Here is a 14,262-nt window from a genome sequence, read left to right on the forward strand (position 1 = left end):
TTAGAGTCTGTGGACTGAACTTCAAAAGACCTCACACGGAAAGGTTGTATTGTTTCTTTAAATATGCTAAGCTATGATTGTGCTTAGTGAAATGCAATGTTACTTAAAAAATCACTAAAAATGTATGTATTCTACAAAGAAATGTTAGCCTACCATGTGCTAGGGTTCTTACTCACTCATACACTTACTCATTTCATTTTGGGCTATCTCAATCAAGTGATCCTGAATCAAGTGATCCTGCCGTCATCTTCCTGCCTCCCACATTAAGTCCTAACATGTTATTGGTCCATCAGTCAGTCTGCAAGAATTCTCCTCCCCCATTGGTTCCTCCCAGCCCGCGAAATTCCAATATCTGGGAGAAGCCGTAGGCCATTTCTTCTTTTTTCTTTTTTCCACCCTGAGCGGACCTTATTGGTCCCATAAATAAAGTCTTTTGTGTGAGATCTCGTGTCTGCGGAGCGTTTTTTCTGGGAGCCACTGGCCAGCCACAACTGAGCCAGGGACCCCTAACAGAAAGTATTATAGTTATGTCAGAAAACATCCTTATTCTTAGGAGATTCATGTTGAGATATTTAAGAGTACTGCCATGATGTCTGTAAATTTCTTTCAAATGGTTCATAAAAAACAAAGAGAATGTGGAAAAATATTAAGAAGTTTTTAATCTGATCATTGTTATATTCTTTATTTCTACATATGAAGATTTTTCTTGGTAAAATGATGGGGGAAGACAAAAATATGGGTCTCATACTTTTAAAAATATTGTATGAACATAGAATAATCTGTTCCAAGTAACTCAGTTAAGGGGAAAACTGAGGCCTAATAAGTAACCTATTGAAGTAACCAGAGGATATCAGAGCCTGAGTACTTTCTGTCTTAGAAAATAAGAATGCTCATCTATCCAAACTGTTCCTTTACCTGCTCAACACTTCAGAAATAGGGCCTCAGTCGCAAGGGAGACCAATAAGAACATGAAAACAGATGAATGCAAATCCATTCACCCTAATGAAGAAAGAAGTAAGCGTCCTCCTGTGATGGGAAGCCAATAGTGTTATCTTCTGCTAAAATGAAGGCCAGAAGACGTTTCTTACTTTAGAGGAGAAGACAGCAGGGAGTGAGTTCTAAAGGTAAGCGAATTTCCCAGATAAGTGTCTTCAAATATTTCAACACTGTCAACGCAAAATTTAATGAAATATGTTCATTCTATGCTCTCAGGCAGCAGAAAATCTAAGTATAATTGTTAGTAAACATCACAGGGCAAGAAGTAAGTTTGTATAGCTGAAATATAAATGGTTATTTTTATTACAATTGGTGATATTTTTTCTATATGATGTTCGAGAAACTTCAAAATGGCATTGGCGGACGTTTATTGCATTTTTTAAGTATATTACACAAGATCACCAATTCTTTGTAACTCAACCAGAGTGAACCACACTGGAATCATGGACACACACAATCTTTAAGGTAGGATTGCTAGGAGGCCACTAGGCATTTTATGTTATCTCTTAAACTTTAAGTATAGAGATCAGTATTTTTCAGCTACCCAGACAGCTTTACAACATTGCATATGCTCTTTTTATTTTACCTTTTCAGCAGTGGCCTTAGTGACTGGGCCATTCCCCCATCTTCTTCGTCTCACTTCCAGGTTCTTCAGGGTAGTTTGGAAAGAGAAATTTGGATGTAGGCTACTGGACACAGTTATTACTGTGAAGAAATTTAAGTTCCAAAATCATTAAAGATACAGATGTAATCTTACATTGCATACCATAAGGTAGCAGAAAAAACAATATGTTGTATTTTAACAACAAAGAAAGAGGGTATACATCTCCATTCTGAGTCATGGTCTTTAGCTCTTTGCTCACAGAAAGGTCAATGGGTCAATGAAGTTCTCACTAACAACCTGCTTACTTGAAAATTTGTTCAACCAAACCACACATTCCCTTTTCTGAAGACTCTGGGTATCATTTTAAGGTCCATCTTAGATAGACAGATCTTTAAAAAAATATATCCATACACATATATATTTATATATATATGGAGTCAGTCCCTCCATATCCATGAATTTCCCATACAACCAAACAGCTGTAGAATGAAAATATTTTTTAAAAAATTTATTAGTGCCCATCATGTAAAGTACACATTTATTTTCTTGTCATTATTTCCTAAACAATGCAGTATAACAATAGTTTGCATAATATTTACATTATATTATGTATTATAAATAATCTGGAGGTGAATTAATGTATACAGGAGGATATGCGCAGGTTCTACGTAAATACTATTCTGTTTTATATAAGAGACTTGAGCATCTGCAGATTTTGATCCCTGCAAGGAATCCTGGAACCAATCCCCACAGATACTGAAGCATGACTCTGTATACATGTATATTTTTCTTTCTCACATTTCCAGAATTTCAAAATGCACATATATTTTGCCTCTGTGTGGTAATGAGAAAGAAATGCCTTATCTATTTTCTGTAGTCAGTTGTGGTCCACTCTGACACAACACTGATGCAAAAGGCCTCCTTATATGGATATACCTCTCCTGGGTGTGTGTTTCTATAGTCAATAAGAATGTATTTTAAAATAATCGCACATCCAGAATCTCACTTATTTGCTTGATCTTGTCTTATGACAAAATAGAAGATAATTCTTTGACTCCATTTTTTATTTTTAATTAGTGGAATTTTATGAGATTATTTTTTCCAGGAGGACTTTAATTTTATGTCATGCAAGTTTGCATCCCAAACATTCCACATAAAAGTACCCTCTCCTATGTTGGCTCAATTTTCTACTATTTCAAGATATTTTACACTAAAGAAAGAAATAAAAAGCAGGCTTCCAAACATGATTCATGAAAAGTGTGCCTAGGGAGGATAGTATTAAAACTAAATACATCATATACCGTTTCCCATTCTATTGAACAACACAAGAAAGCCTTCGGTTTTAATCACCCACTATAGAATACCTCTTATACAGAAATATGGGGGCAATGGCATGCTTTCTGCAAAGAGTTCTGAGCTGAATGCAGATATTTGGGCTAGCAGCACGATTCTGCATAATACAGCATTCTGCAGTGTGTCAGCAGTTCAAAGCAATACTCTATTCTTTGGATCACTTATCCATTATTACTTCAGACAATGAGTATCTGATACAAAATAAAAGTGATGGATGCCGAGTGCACTGGTGAGTGTGTTCTGAGTAAGAACAATCGGGAAAGACATCGTGGTTCATCGCCTGATGAAATTACTTTTGGGTATTTAAATACATCTTACATTATGTTATGCATGAGCTGTTGAATGTGAACTCTGGAAATCAGCCTTGAAAAATTAACTGCTTCCACTCCACAAAATATATTATTTAAATTTCCTAAAGTGTATATTGGATATAATTGTTAAGTAAAGTTCTTTATATTCATACTCGAAGCATTAGCATTTTAGACTCATGATTTTGAAATCAATCTGGTAATCATTGCTATCATTTCTCTGTCTCTGTGTCTCGAAAGAGAGAGAAATTGGGTCTTGTAAAATATTGTGTACTAAACATTCCTGTTTGAATATGAAATAGTGAGGATAAGATAAGAAAATGGTTCATCATTTCTTGGAAAAGTAACTTTTTAAATTGTAATATAATTTTATAGACCTATGCTCTTCTTGGCACTTGGTTACATAGAAATACCTGTACCCCACAGTTAAAATCATGCAGCTGACTGACTTGGCATAGCATTTCTGTCCCTGTGCCCATGCCACCACAATGACAAGTTTTATGAATTGTCTCCCAAAACGAACTTGGATAATTTCACTTCTTTATTCAAAATTTCTCAGTGTCAATCTCCTGCATAAGCAATTCCTACCAAATGAAGACTTGACTTCTTCTTTTATATTCAAGGTTTATCATTAGGAAGCTCTTGGTGAAGACATCCTCTGAGAAAAAAATAGCATGCATTTATGTTCACTTAATGTAGAATTAGTTCTTCATAGTCCATTATTCTGGCATAGTTTTGAATTCATTATAAATAGCAAAACAAAAGTAGAAGTTTAGGGAATCATTTGTGGTCTAGAAGTTGAATTTTGGGAGACTGTTCAGTACTTTACCTAGAGGTTAAGAAACTGACACAGTCCTATATTCTTAGAGTAATGGGAATAGAAGGTAGAGTTTCTCTAAAATATGTTCTGACCTATTAAAGGCAGAGTAGAATGCCTTAAAACTATACTCAGTTGTGAGGAATGACTCTTTTACAAAGATATCAATCAATCACCTTTGAAAATCACTTTAAAGTAGAATATCACCCATAAAATTTACAGGTACACACATAATTCAATAAGCCTGCTGTATTTGGGATACTAATCACTCTAAATAAATAAATAAATTCTTACAGTTATTCTTCCAAAATAAATAGGCTAAATGCATCTTCCGTTCATTCAATGACTATTATAGGGGAAGAAATCTACTAAATTTTTCAACAAATATATCAATAACAATGATCATAATGATCCACTTCTCAAATGACTAATTAGAACACTAAGAAGTAACTTAAATTTGGGCATTAATCTGACAAGGGAATCAATATGAGATGAATGTATTTCTACTTGCCAGTTCAAAATAAGTTTCCTCAAACAGATTGAAATTCTCAAGTGTTAACTTTACTAAGTACATTCATCTCGAGAGATATATTATAATTAAAATATTATTAACTGTCCAATTTGCCACGTTAACTATTTATAATGAAATACTTTGTCTCTATTAAGGAAAAACTAGAAAAGTTTTGATACATTCTCATTTCAAGGTTTTAACTGTGTTGCGGATGAATTTCATAAACTTTAAGACCCCAAGTTTCATACTTTTGGGTTATAGAAAATGAAGTCATGGGTGGAAAAGCAGACATCATTTTTGGGTTTGAATCTAACCAAGGCGATCTTGGAGGAAAGAGCCAGAAACCAGTGGGGTTAGGATCCTGTAGAGCAAGGCAATAAGAAAGAACTCCCCAGGCTATGATTTTTTCAGAGGAGAGATTTGGGGCTCAAGTGTTGGGTACACAGTCATCTTCCCCTGACATTTAAAATCCTTAGTCAAATTTTTAAGCTTGGTGTGATTACACTAGTGCAAGATCATGGGAATGACATAAATCTATGCACAGCAACCGAGAAGAATGCCCTTGCATAACATTCTTTATTGCCCATCTCTTCTACTCCACCAGAGAATTTTCGCATCAGGAGCTAGGCGTTTTGGGTCTATATCTGTGGTCCTTTCCATCACGCCAAGCTGCTCAACAAATATTAGTTGGATCGAACTAAATCTATTGGTTAATATGGGACAGTGCCATCCTGTAGTCTGTTTTCATTTTCTGTTTTTGCTGAATGGGAGGTTCCTACTAACAGGCATCAAGGAACGCCCTTATGTAGCAAATTTGAATGGTGTCAGCTAAAATATGCAGTGAATACATCTTTCCCAGCTCCAATTTCCTGCCAGCTTTTCAAAACACACAGATTGTCTTTCTCATTCAGGAGAAGTTGGGGGAGGTAGAGGAACAGACTTCACCCTGTCTGATCTGTTCACCTTGCTGGATATCTGAGAACCACTGGACAGCTAGACAGAGGCCACAAAAAACAGTGTTGACTCTGTCTGGTGTTGGAAAAGAAAAAACAGAAAAGTATTTTTTTCTGAGCCCTCTTGCCAAGTGTTAGGTATCACACCTGGCACCAGCTAACCTGCAAAAAGATAATAGAATGTGTTTGGGGACTTGTAGGCCCAGAGATAAGGATAATCTGTAGACCCAATTTCTAATAGTACAGGGGGAAACACTTTCATCTGAATCACTGATGTGATCAAATAAATATGAGTGAGTACCCACCAATTGCTAAAGCAATTTATCTCTCCAAATGTATTCGAAATGTTAATTTTATCAGGGTGCAAGCTGCTAAAATGCAGCTAGTAGATCATTAAATTTCAATAGGGAATAGACTTCATATTTAACATAAACAGTCAAGTCATTTTGGCTGCCTGCATCTTGTGCCACATTTAGAAAGCCTTCTGTGTAACCATGGGAACGGTTTTGCTTAAGCACTGTTGCTTGTGTAAATCCAATTCATTCTGAATTAGCTGAGAAAAAGGGGGAGGTATGCGTGATTTGTTTCTGTCCATTGCTTCCCAAGTTGCCTCTTAAAAGATGTGAAAAAAATTTTAGATCATGGATTTGTTTTCTTCCCTTTGTTAGAGGTTGAGGTATAGATAAGATTAGGAGGCAGAATCCTCCTCTTCTAACAATATCAGCATAATGGAGAACACAAAATAATGTAGTAGTCTTCTAGAGTTCAGAACCTTTGCTGCTTATTTGGGCATTTTTGCCATTTAAAAATATTTGCTATGCTTATCCTTTTCTGTTCCAAGGAAAGCTCCCTCACACAAGTGATTAGGAACGAACTCTTCTTGCACAGAACTTTGCACATAGCATTAAATCCCATTAGAAATATACTCATGTTAAGAAAGTCTTCTTTTTTGTCCTAGGGTATTTTATGAGCTATTAACTACACATATCATATAGTAAACTTGATTAATTGTATTGTCAACCTCCAGTACCTAGTTTAAAGCAGCTACTTTTGCCACTTGGAGACTAATGATAGAGCAGATTTGAATGGGCTGCACAGGAGAAGTGTTTAGAACATCCAGAGGGAGGTGGGAAGATATGGATTTCTAGAGAAGGAAGAGCTAGCTTCCCTCTGTGCTGCTCTCTTGTGTGGAAATGTCTTTTAACATCATTAAACCATTGACATTCTTTTTATCTTCAAGACTTGGCTTAAATTTCACTGGGTTGAACATACTTTCATTGGACCCCACCTCCCAATAATAATTACTAATATTTTTATTAACCCCCTATGCATTGCAGATGTATCTACATAAATCATATACTCTTCTTCTTTTCTTTACAAGTGATTTGTTTTGATTTTTTTCTGTGGTGCTGGAGATTGAACCAGGGCCTCATTCATGCTAGGCAAGCACTCTACCACTAAACTGTGCCTCCCGCCCTATAAGGGACTATTTATCCATTTTTCACACCAGAACGAAAGCTACCTGTGGACAGAGAATTTTTCTTCTTTTTTTTTTTTCTAATTGTCCAGAGCCTACAGCATTGTACCTAGTAAGCTGTACACATTGTTGACAGTGAATCCAGGGAAAAACAGAAAAGCAACAGAGATGCCAAGGGCAGGCATAACCTGTTTCATAATTATATCTATTTGGGGATGAGCGATGGTGTGATGGAGGAACATTACAGAGATTTGGAGGGAAAAAAGAGAAAAGGAAAAGGAAGAATAAGGTTATCAAATCCATAAAATATACCAGGCATTGTGCTGTGGATCTTAAGAGGATACCTGTGACAGCCTGAAAGATGGTTTCCCAAAACATATTCCATATCCTGATCTCTGGATCCTATAGGTGTTCCATATTTGAAAAATAGCTTCGCATTTGAAGGGGTATTTGCAAAGAGTGACTTCACAGACAGAAGAGAAACTATGTAATATAAAGACAGACATTAGTGGGATGTGCCCACAAGCCAGAAAAGACCAGCAGCCACAGAGGTTGGAAAAGTCAGGAGATGATTTTACCCTAGAGTCTCTTGGTGATATTTTGATTATAGCCCAGGGATACCCATTTTGGACCTCTGGTCTCCAAAACTGTGACCGAAGAAATTTGGGGATTTAAAGGTATCAACTTTGTAGGAGTTTGTTACAGTGGTCATAAAAAGTGGATACAAAAGCTATAGTACCTGTATTTATTAAGGAAAAGAGAATTGGAATTGAGGAAAGGTCGGTAACAGATGAGTTCACATAGACGATTACTGGCAGAGCTGACAATCAGACTCAAGTCTGAACAACATTGGAGCTGTTTATTTTTTCTCATCCAGCATGTGTGGGGCAAATTTCTCTCCAAGCTAAATTCTGTTTTATTGACTCAATGTTGGCACTGTTCTGAGGGCTGATACAGTATAACTGGATTGTTCCCTGCAGCAAAAGAGGAGGAGATTTCAATTAGTTGACTGACGAATTTAGGTAGACCTGTAAGCCTCTCTTAACAATTACATCCCAAAGTAGCAACCTGTGTAAATGACCTTTAAGAAAAATTTAATTGTAGATATAAACCAGTGACCTTGACAGTTCTGTTTTGCCTAGACCTTTGTTTTTTATAAATGTCAAGTGAAAAATAGCAGAGATTTTTGTTGTTTTTGCTGTTGTTGTTTTGTTTTTTTCAGCAACTTTGAAAGTTGACTTGTCCACCTATTAAGCATTCATCCACAATTTAAGACCATACTGTGTATCGGGGCCTGTTCTACGTGCTCGAAATACATTATTGTATTAAAAAGTTGAAAATTCCTTCACTGCTTGGATTTACATTTTAGTGGAGAGTAGGAAAAACAGAACAAAGTCAGTGTTCGAACAAAAAGCAAGATAAATATGTAAGATATTTAGATTTTGAAAAATGCTAAGGAGAAAAATCAACCAAAGGAGATGAGAGATGACAGGGATCGGGGTAGCAGGTGGACACAGAAAGGACCAAGGAAGGCCTTCTGAAACAGAGACCTGAGCGAGTTCTTGAAGGAGGGTTGGAGCAAGCCATGGGATTGTGGGGTGGGGGAAGGTGGTTCACATAGATGTTGAGCGTATTTGAAGATGCTGAGGAGAGGAAAGGGGGGCAGAAGACCATAAGAACAGAAAGAAAACTGGGGGCAAAATGTAAAGGACTTTGGAAGAACATGGAAAGAACTTTGGATTTTTCTTCTGAGTAGTATCATTAAGATGTTTTGAGCTGAGATTATCTGGTTTGCCTTTTGAAAAGATCACTCAGAGGGCACTTCAAAGAATAGACTTCACCAATCCTAGCATCCAAGCAAGGAACTTACAGTATATGGAAGATCATAATTGCATATGGTATGGAAAAAAGGTCAAACTCTCTGATTTCTCTTTGTCTTGGAATTGTCTCACCACCGAGTCTCTTGGAGACACTGATTATTCCATGTACTACACTCTATTTTACTTTTGCCCTTTTTGATTTTTATAATGAAACTCAAAACACAAATGACCTACGCAGTTAAATGTCTTGCTGTAATAATGCCTGTTTCTATCTAAAGAGACACAAAACAGTGAAAATTAACTTTTTCAAAAGCTGGCCTTTGCTTAATGCCCCAGATTTCACATCACCTAAACCAAGAACAGCTTTGACTTTACTTTCTTTAACGTTCTGTGAATGCTTTAAAAAATACAGTGTCCACTCCACCTTCCAGCTCCAACAAGGACCCTTCCACCAAATGGATTTGTAACTTAGAATTTCTCTTAAAGTATAGATAAAGGGAGAGTTTATTCAAACATTAGTATTGTTTAGCACATGGTATGAGTTTTCCATATATGATATGTGAGACAGGGAACAAAGAGTAAAAGAAACCAATAGGTTTAGGGAGAGAGGAACAGAAAAAGAAGGGACAGAAAATACAGTCATCCTTGGGGCATTTGTTTCCAGACTGCAGAGGACACCAAAATTTGCTAGTGCACAGGTCCCTTATAAAAATGGTCAAGTGTTAAACCTACACACATTGTCCTATATATTTACTTTAAATCATCTCTAGATTTCTAATATTACCTAATACAATTTAAATACTAAAAAGTAGTCCTTCATTGTTAAAATAATTGCAAGAAAGAAAAAAAACATCTGGACTTGTTCAGCACAGATGAAATTTTAAAAAAAAAGAATTTTCTTTCTATGGTGGTTGATTGAATTTGCAGGTGGGTTCACTATACTCAAGATTTCAAATTGTACTTTAAGTTAATCAACTACAACTTAAAGAGAAACCTAAGTATGGCTTACAATTCATAACTCCATCACCTCTGCCTAGTGACCCCTTTCTCAGTATTGAAGTAGCATCCAGCAATTTCTAATCAACCTCTTGCATGCACTGTGTGTATAATCTCTCCGACGTTAGTAAAAGAAATATCTCAGAGGGTTTTAAACTTTAGTTTGGAGACATATGACAATCAGAATGACAACTTAAAAATATTGTGAGAATCTTTGATGATGCCAAGAAGTTTTCATATTAGAACTTCAAAGCAGTCCAAGGAGATTTTATCTCATTTTCTTGTTATCACTAAGGTAAAATACCACAAGAACCATTCTTAGGACAGTGTTTCTTACTCGAGAGGAGAACATGACAAGTTACCTCATAGATAAATAGAACACATGAGGGATTCCTCCAACTCAGCTGAGCTGCTCTCCCCTAACCCAAGTCAGTCTGATTTCACATTTGATTTGAGAACGAACTTCTGGCTCTTTTATCTTTCATCTGTGTCGGATTTCACAACTTCAGAAATGCTTTTGTAAATAAAGAATCCAAAATGTCCTTACAGTAAAGTAAGGATTTTTGCTTTTTGATTTCTACTGAGAGTAGAAAATATTTGAAACCCATTGTTGTTTAGATCTTTAAATCCTACTTCCCTTCCTGTGTACAAAACAAAATATTTACCATGTTGGAAATTTTGATTGACATTTTTCTTTCATTTTCCTCTGACAGCAATTGCTAGCATGGTTTCCTTCCATGTTGCCTTTGCTTTTCACAATATATTTGTTATGTTTGTTCTAAGCCAGGAAATAAACTCAGAAGAACAAATGTAAAAAGAAAAAAAAAAAAAATAGAAGTTGATTTTAGTAAACATTTCCAAGCTCTGTTAGCAGCTATTAGTAATAGAACTGGAATTTCTGAGTGGGTTTGTGTATATTTTAGATGCTGTGAAAAGGATTGAGTTTCCCATGAACACAAAGGTGGTCAATGCTGCAATTTTGGAAAAATATTTGATGCTTTTTGACTCTTAAGTTGTGTTTTTGTGGACATGAAGGTTTTGATATAAATAAAACATCAAATACACTATACTTTAAGGAGAGGGATGTGGGAAGAAGGTCTTTAATTGCTACACTAGTTGAAATACCTTAGGATAATAGTGAGAAAAATAGCAGAATGCTCAATACTTTGCTCAGCATCTGGCACACTGTAAATAATGCGATCCTCACCAGGATTAATGGTGTAATCTCTAGGGACAAGGTGTCTATGTTTAAACCCTGGCTCCTGATTTACTAGGTCTGTGACTTTGAGCAAATCGTTTAATTGGCAATATTTCAGTTTCTTTATCTGTGAAATGAAAATAATAATACCTACCTTAAGGAGTTATTAAGGCAATGAAATGAGTAATAAGTTATTGAGCCAATTAAGCCAGTAAAGATATATAAAGAGCTGAGGGTGAAATAATAATAATAATAGACACAGAATTTGCAGTTTTCAAGCATAAACTAGTGCTTTTCTTAGACATAAGGAAATAGAGCTCAATATACATGTTTGGTATTAAAAGTTATGAGCCTACAAAATTACAAAAGTAACAATATAAGAATGATGGGTTTCTCAACAAATGGTACTAGAATAATCGGACATATATATGTGAAAAGCTCAGTATATGTCTCACATTTTAGGTAAAATGAATTATAGACTTAAATATAGAATGTTAAGTTGTAAAACCTTTAGAAAAAAAAAATAAGAGAAAAATTTCAACCTCTAGGGCTAGACTTGAACCATAAAAAGAAAAATTGATAATTTGAATCTCAACAAAATTTAAAACTCTTTGAACTCCAAAAAATCCTGTTAAGAGGATGAAAATACAAGTAACCTACTGGGAGGTAATATTTCCAAATTAAATACTTGACATAGGATTAGTAACTAGAATATGAGAGCTAGAATAAATAAGTCAAAATTCAACAGTAAAAAATTAATAATTTAATTTAAAAGAGGACAAAAACATTCATAAACATTTAGCAAAAGAGGATAAACACATGACATTCATATAAACTAAGAGTATGCTCAATTTCATTTAACCATTAGAGACAGGCAAAATAAAATCTCAATGAGATAGCACTATGCACCAATTAGAATGACTAAAATAAAAATACTGACAGCAGCAAATGCTGGTATATATAGCTCTGAAGAGACAGGATCACTCCAACATGGCTGGTTGGAATATAAAAGGATGCAGCCACCCTGGAAAACAGTTTGGCAGTTTCCTTAAAACTAAATGTGTGGGCACATGCCCCTTCCTTTTCAGCCTCGGCCTTGGACCCTGAAACCTCCGTGATGTTGATGCCCAAGAAGAATCAGATTGTCATTTATGAACTCCTTTTTAAGGAGGGAGAAATGGTAGCCAAGAAGGATGTCCACATGCCCAAGCACCCAGAGCTGGCAGATAAAAATGTACCCAACCTTCACGTCATGAAAGTCATGCAGTCTCTTAAGTCTGGAGGCTATGTGAAGGAAAGGTTTGCATGGAGACGTTTCTACTGGTACCTGAACAACCAGGGCATCCAGTATCTCTGTGTTTACCTCCACCTGCCACCTGAAATTGTGCCTGCCACTCTACACCATAGCCAACCAGAAACCGGCAGACCTCAGCCCAAAGTTCTGGAGGGCAAGCGACCTGCAAGGCTCACAAGCGGGGAAGCTGACAGAGACACCTACAGACAGAGTGCTGTGCCCCCTGGTGCTGACAATAAAGCTGAGGCTAGGACTGGGTCAGCAACCGAAATCCAGTTTAGAAGAGATTTGGTCATGGACGTGGTCAGCCACCTCAATGAAGTTGGATAGGATTATTTTGTTTTGAATAAACTCGTAGCCAGAAAAAAAAAAAAAAAAAAACCTAAATGTATGCAGCTACCATAGAACTCAACATAACATTTAGCCCACAGAACTAAAAACTCATTTTTGCATGAAAACCTGTACATAGTCCTTCATAATTGCTTTTCTCGTAGTAGCTAAGAACATTCCTTCAAGGGGTGAATGTTTACCAAACTGTAGTCCATCTGTCCTACAGAATACCACTCAGCAACCAACAGTGAATAAACAATTAATATACACATTGTTTTAGTCAACTTTTTCACTGTTATGACTAAAAGACCTGACCAGAACTATCGTAGAGGAGGAAGAGTTTATGTGGGGGCTCACGGTTTCAGAGGTCTCAGTCCATGGACAAAAGGCTCATTCCTCAGGGATCAAGGTGAGGCAGAACATCATGGCTGAAGAGTGTGGCAGGGGGAAACAGCTCACAAGATGATCAGAAAGAACAGACAGATTCCATTCACCAGTTACCAAATATACACCCCAAAGGCGTGCCCCCAGTGACCCACCTCCTCCAGCCACAACCTATCTCCTTTTGGTTATCACTCAGTTAATCCCATCAGGGGGATTGATTCACTGATTGAGTTAAGACTTTCATAGCCTAATCATTTCTTCTCTAAACCTTCTTGCATTGTCACATACACAAGCTTTTGGGGGACACCTCACATCCAAACCATAACACATTTCAACTTGATGAATCTCCAGGGAATATGCTAAGTGGAAATAGTTACATCTCAAAAGGTCACATACTTATGATTCTGTTTACATAATATTTTGGAGTCACAAAATTTTAGAAACCTAGAAGAAATCTTTTGTTACCAGGGGTCAGGCCCAGGGAAGGAAGAGGAAGTTTATTATGGCTCTCAAGGGCAACAAGAGAGATGCTTTTGTGATGATGAAACTGGTTGGTATCTTGACTGTATCAGCATGAGGACTCTGCTTGTGATATTGTACCGTAATTTTACAAGGTAGTACAACTGAGGAACAGTGGGTAAAGGGTGGTACCACACTGCATTGTTTCTGTCAGTTGAATGAAAGCATAAGGATCTCAAAATCAAAAGGTTAACTTAAGAGTTATGAGGCTAAACAGTTTTTACAAAAAAAGTCATTTTCAATTCTACCTCATCAGAACTACCACTGAATCCATTCCAGAAGAAAGCATAGCCTATTTTTCAAGACACTGAGGGAATTTTTTCCCCAATCATCTGGCATTCTCTCCTTAAAAGCCTTCCCTACCCTCATCTAAATCACTGTGCTCTATCAGCTCATTTTCTGAGTCTAATGGGAAAGTCACCACCATCAGAATATTATTCCTCATAAAATAAATGATGTTTTAAAACAGAAATAATTAATACTTTTCAACTGACAATTCATGAGTTGGATCTATGACAACCTACCTGTTCAACTGGTAGGTAGCATTTCGTAGTCTCTAATTTCCTGGGTCTTAGAGAAAGGAGACCAATCAAAAACTTGGATAGTCACTTTTAGTTGGGATTCTTTTAATGAAGGAAGATGGACCATGTTTAATTTGTCAATATTTCTAAATCATTACTGAGACTTGGGAGGTGGGGAATA

The 14,262-nt window shown here is 36.4% G+C and overlaps 1 pseudogene across 1 annotated transcript; it reads left to right on the forward strand.

The window, feature by feature from the left end:
* The first annotated feature begins 12,130 nt into the window (after positions 1-12,130).
* On the forward strand, positions 12,131-12,647 carry LOC306670245 (small ribosomal subunit protein eS10-like; annotated as a pseudogene). The gene has a single exon. The product of its transcript is annotated as a small ribosomal subunit protein eS10-like (transcript).
* Positions 12,648-14,262: the final 1,615 nt, after the last annotated feature.

This window comes from Sciurus vulgaris, assembly GCF_902686455.1.
Source record: "Sciurus vulgaris genome assembly, chromosome: 10".
Taxonomy (NCBI): domain Eukaryota; kingdom Metazoa; phylum Chordata; class Mammalia; order Rodentia; family Sciuridae; genus Sciurus; species Sciurus vulgaris.